Raw genomic sequence first — 11,931 nt, 5'->3', positions numbered from 1 at the left:
TATCTATCTATCTATCTATCTATCTATCTATCTATCTATCTATCTATCTATCTTTCTCTGTCCATCTGTTCATCTCTCTCTCTCTCTTTCTCTCTCTCTCTCTCACACACACACATATACATACACGTACACACAATTGCAAAGTATACACAATGCTATTGTTATACTCAAGTTACTTTTCTGTAAAATATAACTGGTTAATCTCATTCCAGTCATGGTTCTCATCTAGTAAATTTCAGTGATATCCATAAGGAAAACAATTTTCCTTTTGGTATTAGGTCCTCTAGTTTATCTTGCTTGTTATGTAATCTACACTATCATCCCATAGTTGGTGAGGAGCAAGGGAAGGCTTTAGACCTAGGTTTCTTGACCCTGAGTCCATCGTTCTTTCCAATACACTTCACCGACTCTCTGACAGCTAAGCGGTACAGTAACTACTGGACCTGAAATCAGGAAGATCAAAGTTCAAATCTAACTTCCAATATTTTCTATCTATGTGACCTTGGCAAATCACTTAACCTGCATCAGTTTTCTCATCTGTAAAATGGTAGTAACAATAGCACTACCTCCCAGGGTTGCCGTGAAGATAAAATGAGCTAATATTTGTAAAGCCCTTTGCAAACCATAGAGCACTAGATACATGGTATTATCTTTGCTGTTGTTCCCATGCCTTGCTTGGACAGTAACTCCACGGAGTTTTATATCTCAAAGTATACTAAAATAAAGCACGCTAAACCCCGAGATGTGTTGCTTTTCCTCATCATGTTGATCTACCATTGAACTTCTAACTTCTCTTTAGCTCTGTGACCTTCCTGGATTCATTTTTTAAGCAAATACAAACACAAATGGACACACATTTGCAAGTGTGTGCATTTTTTTTTTGTAAAGACAGTATAACGTTTAAATTGACAAAAATAAATTCAATCTGAATACAGCTCTAATTTAATTTAACAGCACCAGGGACAGAAACAGATGTTTCAAATACTACCTGCTAATACTGACTTTATAATGCATCATTATACTAATTCTCATTGAATGTTGTGTGCATAATCATGGAGTATACCATGCATTTTTCCTATAACATGAAAAACTCACAATGTAAGTCTTTTTTTTTCTTTTATAACACATCAACATTATAACATTCCTTAATTGTATATGTGTGCAAAAATGTTTTATATCAACATGTCTAAATAGGAAGGAAATGATACCTTCAATAACCATGACTTTTTATGAAAATGAGATAATATGCATAGGTATGTATATTCATATTTATGGAGTTGTGCAAATCAGCAAGCAACCTAGCATACTAAGGATGGCTGCTTACATAGGTTCTTTGATCTGTTTTTCTAAAGAAAAGCAACTCAAAAAGGGTCAACAATGTTAGTTTAATCAAACATATATATCATTTACTTAGTTGAGGGGAAAAAGTCAGCACCTCGAACTTCAGAGAAAATACCAACTGAAATTACAAGCAGACAAAAACACAGACAGAGAAAATAGCACAATTCAACAGACCAAGAGACAGGCCATCTAGATGCCTGACAATTACATACATACATAGTTAGTTACCAGAGAGAGAAGCACCAATATCTGTGTTTTCATAGCCAGGGCACAAAATGGCTATTCAGAGTCTCATCTGCCCAAATCACCCAACTCTTCCCATAAGTGAGCCCCAAAGCAAAACCTCACCTTAAAGTATATGTAGCATTCTCCAGGGTCAGAGGACATCACAACCTTTGTGACCTACTGTTTAATTACAAAGAAACAAAAGGGAAGGCCTTCCTGAAAAACAAGCCTCCCCTAAACAAGTTTCTCTTGTTGGAGTGTTAAGGGGCAAGGAAGATCTTCAAATTCCCTTACCATTACAAAATCTTAAAGCACTGAATAAATGTGAATTTTTAAATACATTTAGTAATTATTCGTTAAAGAAGAAAAGTAGGGTGGTATTTTGTTTGACTTCCTTTGATCGTTAATCCGGAACCTACTTTCCCCTACTCAATCTCTCATTGATGCTTCTTTTCAGTTCTCTGACTTGTTTACCTTCCCTTCTTGCCCTTTCCATAATATTTGAGGAGTTGTCATTTGGTAGGTGGACTTATTCTGTTTCCTGCCAAGTGAGTAATCAGATTTCTATCCAGCATAAGAGGTATAAAGTAAAATGTGGTGCTTCAGGGGAAGGAGGGTAAATTAAGGAGTTCCTCTTTACAACAGGTCTTTGATTGTAGGCTATTAAGTGTGAATGTCAAAAATGGAATACAGGAAATCATGTTTTATGTAGACATTAGATTAGATGACCTCTGAGGAACCTCCTAGTCCTAAGCCAACATAGTCTATTATCGTCACTTATGTCTCCTCTTGGCAAAATAAGATACGACACTGAATCCATTCAAAATTCCAAGAAGCACTACTTAGACAGAGACCATTGATTATATGAGGTACTTACATGTGTTGAGTTTTTCTATGGTGTTTCTGATTCCATTGGGGCATTCTTGTACTTTAAAAATGAATATTCTTTTCAATTTTAAAAATTTCTTTTCAATGTTGGGTGTTGAATTTTGGAAGATCCTATAAGTCTAAGCATAACCAATACAGTAATGAGATTAAAAAAACAAACAAAAAAAACAGACTTGGCAGTAAAAGATTTCAAGCATCCCTACATGATGTTGATTATGACATGGTAGACAGTAGAACCAAAATCCTTCTTTTGTTTTTTGGTAACACAAGAAGGGAAGTTACATTAAGAGAAATCAGAAGTACCAATACCACTAAATTCCCTCTAAAAAGTGGGAAAATCATGTGTGGCTAAAATGTACTAAAAACTAGAATGAAACAATGAATCAGTAATTTAAAAGCATTTAGTTTATTGAGCACCATGTGCCAAAAATTGTGCTAACTATTGGAGACAAAAAGAGAAAAGGAAGGCAGTTTCAGTTCTCAAGGTACTCACAGCCTAATTAGATGAAAACAAATATAGGAGAGATCAGTGGTTACACAAGTGGAAAGTCTTAGTGGTCCAAAAGCTTTAGTTACAATGTTAAAGGAAAGGCTTAGATGTCTTTAGAAAATGCATAAGGTGTCTGCCTCATAGATATAGGCCACCACCCTTGGGAAGAGGTAATTGGTCTTAGTGTTAGAGCAGGGAGTCATTTCTAGATTCCTTTTGGTACACAGTGGGAGAGGGGTTCATGGTCTGTCCAGGAAAGGGAAGGAGGGACATGCACACTCACTCTCATCCTCACATTCACTAACTCTGTATGTCTGTCTCCCTCTGTCTCTCTCTTCCTCCCTTCCTCTCTCCCTCTCTCCTTTTATAGATAGAAAGATAGCTAAATATACAGGTATCACATAACATGAGCTTTGAAGAAAGTTAGGGGTTCTAAGAGAACAATGGGGGAGTACTCCAGGTATAGTCTTCAGTCCTGCTGGTTCCCTACCCCTAAACTATACAAGGATTCATAGAATGTCATTGATAAGAAATATTAAGATAAGATTGATAAGAAACATTAAGATCAGTTTGGTTGGGACATGGAGTATGTGAGGGAGAATAACATTTTATCATCTTGGAAAGAGAGAATGGATCCAAATTGTTTAGGAGTTTAAATACTAAAAGGGACATTTATAACTGATCCTAGAGGCAAATGTTATGTTTCTTGGGAATTACATGGTGCCATGATTGGCCATCTGTGAAAAAGACGGCTTAAAGGAAAAGAGGATAGTTTAGGTTCAAGGAGACCAATTATGAGTCTATTGTAGTTATCAAGGAGAGAGAGGTGATAATGATTTTGATCAGGGTAGGTGTGGCAGGAATGGAGAGAAAAGAGATATGAAACATTTGGTGAGAGAGAATGAACAGGACTTGACAATTTACTTGAGATGAACTTTGACAGAGTTCTAGAAAAATCTCAGGGTTTCAAATTTGGTTGACTAGAAGAATAGTGATGCCTCCAAGAAAAACAGAGAAGTTTGAAGAAAGGTAGGTTTTATGGGAAAGATTATAAGTTCCACTTTGGACATACTGAATTTGAAATGATCATGGTACTACCATATTGAGATACACAGATATCATTTGTATATAAGGAGCCTGTTCAAGAAACTACTGAAAATAAGATATGTAAATTTTAGAAGAACCTGTATAAAAATGATAGTTGAGTGTACAAGAGCTGATAAGATCATAAAGAAAGAGTGGATAGAGAGACAATGACAGGACCTCAGATTATACCCACATAAAGAGCACAATATAATGATTATTTTGGAAGGAAGATTGAAAAGGTTTATAAAACATATAGGAGGATAAATGAGAAATAAGTGTATCACCAAAACACAGAAAAGAGAGAGAATTCAGAAGGTGGTTAAAGGAGTCAAATGCTACACCAAGGGGTGGCTAAGTAGCTCAGTGAATAGAGTACTGGCCCTGGAATCATGAGGAATTGAGTTCAAATCCAAACTCAGACACTTAACACTTACTAGTCATGTGACCTTGGGCAACTCAACCCCAATTGTACTACCTTCTCCCTCCAAAAAGCAAAAGAATAAAAAAAAAATAAAGGCTACACCAAGATAAAAAATTATAACAACTAGAAAAGCCTATTAGGACTAGTAATAAAGAGATTGTCGGGGACTTACAAATCCCATGACCAACAAGATGGTAGACTAGGCTTTCTCTAGCTCTCACAAATTCTCAAATAAAACAAAAGAAGATTGATGTACCAGAGGTAGAGCAATTACATCTATGTCCACAGAATTAGAAAGTAAGAAGCTCAACAAAATAATAGCTTTATGAATAACAGCAGAGAATGAGAACATAAATCCTTAATGCATTCACTCATCTCCCCTCCCCACCTATGAGGAAAACCACACAATATTAAAATTATCCCTGCACTCTGGGAATTTACATTCTCTTGAGAGGAGAACAACATAAGATCATAGATTTTACTTAGATGAAAGCGCTGCCAAGCCCCAGAAAAGCATATAAACTGATGTTCAGGCTTATTTTTTGGAGCCACTCAGGGATTTTTCTCCTGTTGTAATCTCTGAACCCCACTCCCACCCTTGAACCTTTCCATCCACCCACGTTCTGTTGCCACAAACAATAGATCTTGATTCACTCTGGGCATGTCAGGTGGAGGGGGATTTTAGATCTAATTTCCTGCCTTTGTGTTGTCTCTGTTTGGAAATCCCAAAGTGGAGAAATTCTGCACAGAATAATGACCCCAACTTTCCATAAGCATCAAGTAGCAAATGTTGATTTGTTCTAGTCATAGAAAAAAAAAAAGATAAGAGGGTCAACATAGCTCCATCAGGCCTGAAAGAAAAGTAACTAAAATAAAATGCCAGCCAATCCCTCCCCCCCAATCCAAGCAGGCTACTGAGACAGAGACCATGGACGTTAAAAGGAGATTTCCCTAATATGAGAAGAGTTCAACATAGCTTTGAGGTCCAGATCTGGGGGTAAACACATTGCCAAAGGGAGTATAATCAAATAATGATCATTAGGTCAATAAAAGGGGAGAAAAACAAAAACAAAACTAAAAGCAACAAAGACATCAAGAAGAATATCCATTTAAATACCCAAAGTACATCATCTACTTTACATACCACCATCATCACCATTCCACAGCCTCATTGCCCACTAGAGTCACTAGCACAGTCAGTCCTTATGAGTGCACAAAGCCTGAGTAACTCTCCCCCAATGAAACAACATAAAGAAAGTATTTGTTTATGGAAGTTGTGGAGGACATCGACTCACTATTAGGCAAGATCTAGGCTCACGCTAGGTATAAGGTCAATTGGAAAGGAAACACAGGGAGAGGCAGGCATGGATTTTTTTCCCACCTTTTTTTCGAGAGAGCACACTGCCCTGCTTTCTGAGCTGGGAGTGGACATCAAGCTCAATAGCTGGATGATACACAGTCTGGGTCACTGACATACCTAAAATGAAGTGAGAAATGGAGACAAATTGATAGAAAATTCAAATCGACCCCTCTCCCATTCAATTCCTGTATATTTCTCTTGAGATTGCCTCCATATTTCGATTTCTGTTCCATCCATTAAATTGTATTTATAGAATCCTAGCATCATTGGAACTGGAATAGAACTTAGATATGATTTATTTGTGCTCTATTATTTTAAAGACAAGTGACATCCAAAGAGGTTATAACTTCTTCATTGTCCTATGACTAGTTAGTGGCAGAACCAGGACTAAAAACAAATCTCTTGGTTCTTAATTAAGTGTTATTCCTATAATATCTTGAGACCATAGGTTTAATTCTTTTTGTCTTTATTTTTATATTAAAATGAATAAAATGGTCCCCTTTTAGATCATACAGTATCACAGAGCCACCTCTTTCACTCCCACTCCCACAGTGATGTCAGCGTGATGGTGTGTATCTTAGACTCCTCAGAGTGGAAACTGAATTTATTAATAATTATAATTGAGGGATGCAATGTGTGGGCATTATTGAAGCTTAATCATCCCACATCTGACACCAAGAACTTTGTCTTCAAAAGGATAAAGCTCACTCTTAAATTCAGACACTATAAAAGTAAAATGTGTACCATCAAACTAACTTCAGTCAATTAGCAGTACTGGCCTTATGTTCTGACTGCCAGCTTCTAAAGAAAGACGTGTTCCCAAGGTTGGCTGTTTCAATTCTGCTCATTCCAAAGCTGCAATTATTATGACAATGATACTTCAGCTAAGAATGATTGAACGTTGGGGTCGTGAAAGATAACTTAAAGTCCTTCTGATGGAGGTGTAATATAACATCTTTCAGAAAGGAGCTCTCTCAATGTTCAAATAGCATTTAGTGATGAGCCTTCTTTACCAATTGAGACTATTGATAATGGCAAGATGGACTAAAGCCAGCTCTTTAGCTGGACAAAACTGCTGTGAGAAGGCTCCTGTGAGGTTGGTAACATGAACTGGCTAATGATGAAAGCTGATTGCTTCGTACTGAATTAATTTTCTGGCCAACAGGAGCTGAGAAAGCAAATAGGATTGGACATAGTTTTAGGCCTGCCAAGTATAAAAATCGTTCTCACTTAACCAGTAGTGTGTGCTATTGAAAATAACTCTCTAATGGAACAAGAATTGAACATTTTCTTGACTTTGAATATCTAAAATGTGGGATTTACCCCTGCCATTTGTTGTTTTATTTTGTAATGTTATTGTTGAATCTATCTCTTTATATTAAGGTGTCAATAAAAAGAAATGAGGATGAAGGATTTTATATTATTGGTATATCCAATCCCTGATCATTTGGATATCACCTGCCTAATTAAATTTTTAGCAGTCAGATATAGAATTGTTCAGAGACAATGACATATCTATATCACCTCCTTTACTCTTCCTACTGGCAGATTACCTCATCCCCTATCCTTCTGAGAAAACATAGGTTAACTATCATGTTGCTTCTTTTTCCTTAATATGCACCTGAAAACTTTTCCTGATCCTTCTCTTCTCTTTTGCTCCAAAGTACAATAGAATGGTTGGTCTTCTCCTTACCAAGATGAATTCTTATTCTTGATCTCACCCATTCCTTTTTCCTCAGAGAGCTAAATTGATCATTCAATTTTTTTTCCCTCATCTTCAATCTCTTTCAGTTCATTCATTGTATTTCCAGCACCAACAAACCTGCCCATGTTTCCCTATCTTTCAAAACTTTCCCTTCACCCTGCTATTCCTTTGAGTTACTCATTACTGACATTCCTTAACATCAAACTTGCCTCTTAAACCCCTGAAATCTGGCTTTGGGACCTCCTAATTGCTCACCTGGACTATTATACTAACCTCTAAATTGATTTCCCAGTCTATTTATCCTCCTTGCAATTGCCAAAGTGATTTTCCTAAAACTCATCTCTGATACTATTACTACCCTACTTGATAACCTTGAGTGGTTTGCTGTTGTCTTTAGGAACAAATACGATCTCCTCTGTTTGGAACTTAAAGCACTTTGTAACCTGACCCCAATTATTTTTTGAGCCTTAAAATACATTGTACCCTTTTGTGAACTTTGAGTTTCAGGCAAACTGGCTTTTCTGCTGCTCTTTCCATGTGGGTCTCCCTTTTCAATCTCTCTGGCATTGCATTGGCTGTTCCTCATGCCTCAAATGCATCCATTCTCCAAATCTCTCATATCTTTTCCTTTCTCCCCAACTGTATGGCCACCATTCTAATTCAAGCCATCCATCATCACCTCTCTCCTATACTATTACAATAGTGTACTAACTGGTCATCTCACTTCATCTTCTTTGTCCTATTCATCTTCCACATACCTGCCAAAATGGTATTTCTAAACAAGATCTGACCATGTGTAATGCCAAGCAAGGGCAACTTCCCAAGGTTCAAAATACCAGCATAGCTGCTCTCCATTTTATTCAGTGACACATTAAGAACAGAGAAAATCAAAATATAGCATAATTCAAAATACAGCATTCACCAAGTGTAATTCAATCAAGTACTACTCCACCCCTGGACATTACTTCATTTAATCAATCACAAAGTTCCTCTTCTAAATACACCTAGGCAGTACATTCATTTGGTCAATCACAAAGCCCTTTTTCTCAAATGGAGATTAATTTCCAATCATTAGTAAAGTACATTCATTTGTTCAATCACAGAGGACAAAAAAGTCAAAAGTTCCCCACCCTTGGATTACAACTGAATCTATCCCACAGTTATAGATTAAGCACAGCATTTAATACCCAAAGAGAGGTCTTTTCTTCATCTTGACATAAGGCAGGCAAGTTCTCAGCAATCTTTGTTCCTGGGGAGACAAAGCTTAGCAAGGCCACAAGATATATTGCCAGTGTCTTCATTAATTCATTCTCTGTCTGCAGAAGAGTCCTAGGACCCCTGAAAACATTAGCAAAACCCTCTTCCAGGATTTCTGCCAACATGCAACAAGAAAATCCTTCTTCAGGGTTTCTGAACCAACAGAAAGTTTCCAGAACCTCTGCAACAACAGCATTGGCCTTCACCAGTGGGCTCAATTCACTCTTTGTCTGCAGAACAGTCTCAGTAGCTCTGAACCAACAGCAAGATTCCAGGACCTCTGCAACAAGATGATTGTCCTTCACCAGTGGACGAATCTGGCAAAACAACATTAAAACAGACAGACAAAGTACCAGCATAATAGCCATGTCTCCTCAGTCCTTGGCAGCTCTGGGTGGCAGCTCTCAAAAGTCCTGGGCAATTCAAACTGGCCCTCAGCAATTATCTCCATCTCTCTCTGCTTCCAAGATGCTGCTTCCAAAAAATTCTTCTGCCTCTCTCTTTGCTTGTGTCTCTCTAAATTCACTACACCAGCTCCTCCCAGTTCAGCCCTCTCTTTTCACATCAACAAGTCCATCCCACAAGTGGGATTCACAAGCCCTGGGTTTTAACACAATATGAAAACCAAGCCAGTACAGGGGGATCTTTAAATTCCATTACTATTACACCATGTCATCAACCTTACTCAAAAATATTCAATGGCTCTCTCCCTATTGTGTTCAGGAAAAAAAAAAATCTCTTATCTTTGGCATTTAATGACCTTGACATTATGCCTCTCACTTATCTTTCCTGTCAAATAATCTCTTTTGTTATTTTGTATAAATGGAATTCTATATCCTATTTAAGTGCTATACAACCCTAATACACCGTCTCTTTAACTCTGCCTTATGTAATCTCTGACCCTTCAAAGCACAGCTCATTTTCGACAATAGGGAAGGCAGGGGAACAGGAAGAAGTGATACACTACGAGTACCCATTTTTCTTTGTTGTTTTCCCTCTTCTCCACTGGTTCTAGAAACTTTTTCAAGCTTCTTGACTAATCAGATCACTTGAATGCCATGGCAGTCACCAATTCTTTCCCTTCCAGTGAGATGGAGGCCCACCAGTTCTTACTATGTGTTCTACTATTCACTCAAGCCTCACCGACAGACCACCAACACAGTTTTCTGATCTACAGATATAGTATAACTCAAGGAACTCTGACTCTTGCTATCTGCCTTGCTTCTACATACTCCTATGAGGGGTGTGGAACCTACAGCCTCGAGGCCACATGTCACCTTCTGCGTTATCAGATGTGGTCTTTTGATTGAATCTAGGCTTTACAGAACAAATCCTTTTATTAAGTTGATTTGTTCTGTGAAGTTTGGATTCACTCAAAGGGCCACACTTGGGGACCTAGAGGGCTATATGTAATCTCAAAGTCACATGTTCCCCACCCCTGTTAAGGCTTTACCATCAGAAACTAAACTTTCTTTGTTTTGTTGTTTCTCCCTGACAGAGTATGTGATATCTAAAAGTAAGAACTATCTGGATTATTTTCTATTTTCATCTCCATTGACTGGCACATAGTGACTACTTAATAGGTTGAATATTCCTTTCACTTATCTATTCCCTCTGTCCTTGTGGTTTGTAGCATAAACTAATGACAATATTGCTTCTGTTTCTCTCCCCATTGATCTTTGCCTAGAGCATCTCCAATATTTCCCAACCTCTCCAGGTATTATTAGTCTCTTGTTTTTAGAACTATAATGAAATGAATACAAAACCAAGAATTTTAGGATTCCTCACTAACAATCTAATCTAACTCATACCTGGAAAATAATCTCAACTAAAGTATATATGAAAAGGAGTCATAATACTTTTACTTAAAAACATTAACTGAGAAATAACCTTCTACCTCCAAAGGCAGATGATTTCATTTTCAGATAGCGCTACTAGTTAAGAAAAAAATTGTCTTAAATAAAATCTAAACTGTCCTCCTTGCTAATACTCACCCTTTTCCTGAATTTTTCCTTTGTGAATGAACCAGGGATGGGGATCCTGCAGACTTCTATGAAGGTTGGATTCAGTCAAAGGGCTGCGCTTGAGGACCTAGAGGGCCACATGAAGCCTCAAGGTTGTCGGATCCACATGCCCAAACTAAAGCATATGCATGACAGCCCTTCAAAACTTCAACATAACTATTTCCCATGAATCTTTCTCTTTACCATCTTAAAAATCACAAGAATTTAACACAATATACCAGTCATGATCTGACTATGGTAGAGAATTGTAGGGACATTTCCTCTATAGTCCTGGATGCTATTTACTTTGGCATATTGGCCAAGATTCTATTAGATTTTTTTTATATATACCATGCTATAACCTGACACTATATTAAGTAGGGCCTAGGTTCAAAGCTGACTCACGAATTCACAAAGAAATGCATTTCTTATAAAAGTCTATTCTCACTTTTACTCTATTATATTTAAAGAAATTGTCTTTTGAACCAAGGTTAATGATTACATTTCTCCTTATTAAATCTTTAGATTTTGTCCCATGTTCTAGCTACTGAATATCTTTTGCTGTGTTGCATGTGTATGTGTGTATGTGTGTGTATGCATAATGGTGCATGTGGTTATTCCTCACAAACTTCTGTCATCTGTTAAGTTTTAAATTATGCCACCTATGTCTTTATCCAAATACTTAATAAAAATATCATTAGCAAAAGACAAAGCGGTTTACTTAAGTATAACACTAGAGACTCCCTACCAAGTGGGCATCAAGCAATCAATGATTTCTCCTTATGCCTAGACACTCAATCAGTTATAAATATGTCTCATTGTACTATCATCTATCCCATAACCCCCATTTCCCTGAACTATTTAGGTTTAATAATAGCAAAAGAAAAAGAAACAAGGATAGTCTGGTAAAACCAGATAATTTATTATAGATGAAATCATTGAAACCTTGTTTCTCTTTGAGATCAAGGAGTTCTTTTCTGTATATTTACATTTTTTTTCTTTTTACTGATCCATTCTGAAATTTTTCTATACCCCCAAGTCAAGTTCACTGGCATATAAAGTCTAGATTTTTTTTTTTCTCCTTGTCTTTTTTGTCCTTCTCCACCATAGCCACTTCCTTCTTTTTTACTCTCTTACCCTTTCTTTTCCTCTTCC

At 37.1% G+C, this 11,931-nt stretch overlaps 1 long non-coding RNA gene across 3 annotated transcripts in view; it reads right to left on the bottom strand.

The window, feature by feature from the left end:
- Window positions 1-11,931, bottom strand: part of LOC138159802 (uncharacterized) — a 413,356-nt gene that overhangs the window by 93,176 nt on the left and 308,249 nt on the right. The window contains exon 2 of one of the 3 annotated variants that reach the window (XR_011167987.1): window positions 2,444-2,573. The exons of the other annotated variants lie outside the window; for them this stretch is intronic. This is a non-coding gene — a long non-coding RNA (uncharacterized lncRNA). The remainder of the gene's footprint in view (window positions 1-2,443; window positions 2,574-11,931) is intronic. 3 annotated transcript variants of the gene reach the window in all.

This window comes from Petaurus breviceps, unplaced genomic scaffold, assembly GCF_028583685.1.
Source record: "Petaurus breviceps papuanus isolate PSGF00001 unplaced genomic scaffold, PetGlider_PUasm1.0 178, whole genome shotgun sequence".
Taxonomy (NCBI): Eukaryota; Metazoa; Chordata; class Mammalia; order Diprotodontia; family Petauridae; genus Petaurus; species Petaurus breviceps.
The sequence above is the reverse complement of the archived record's forward strand: the minus strand, read 5'-3'. Positions and strand labels throughout refer to the sequence as shown.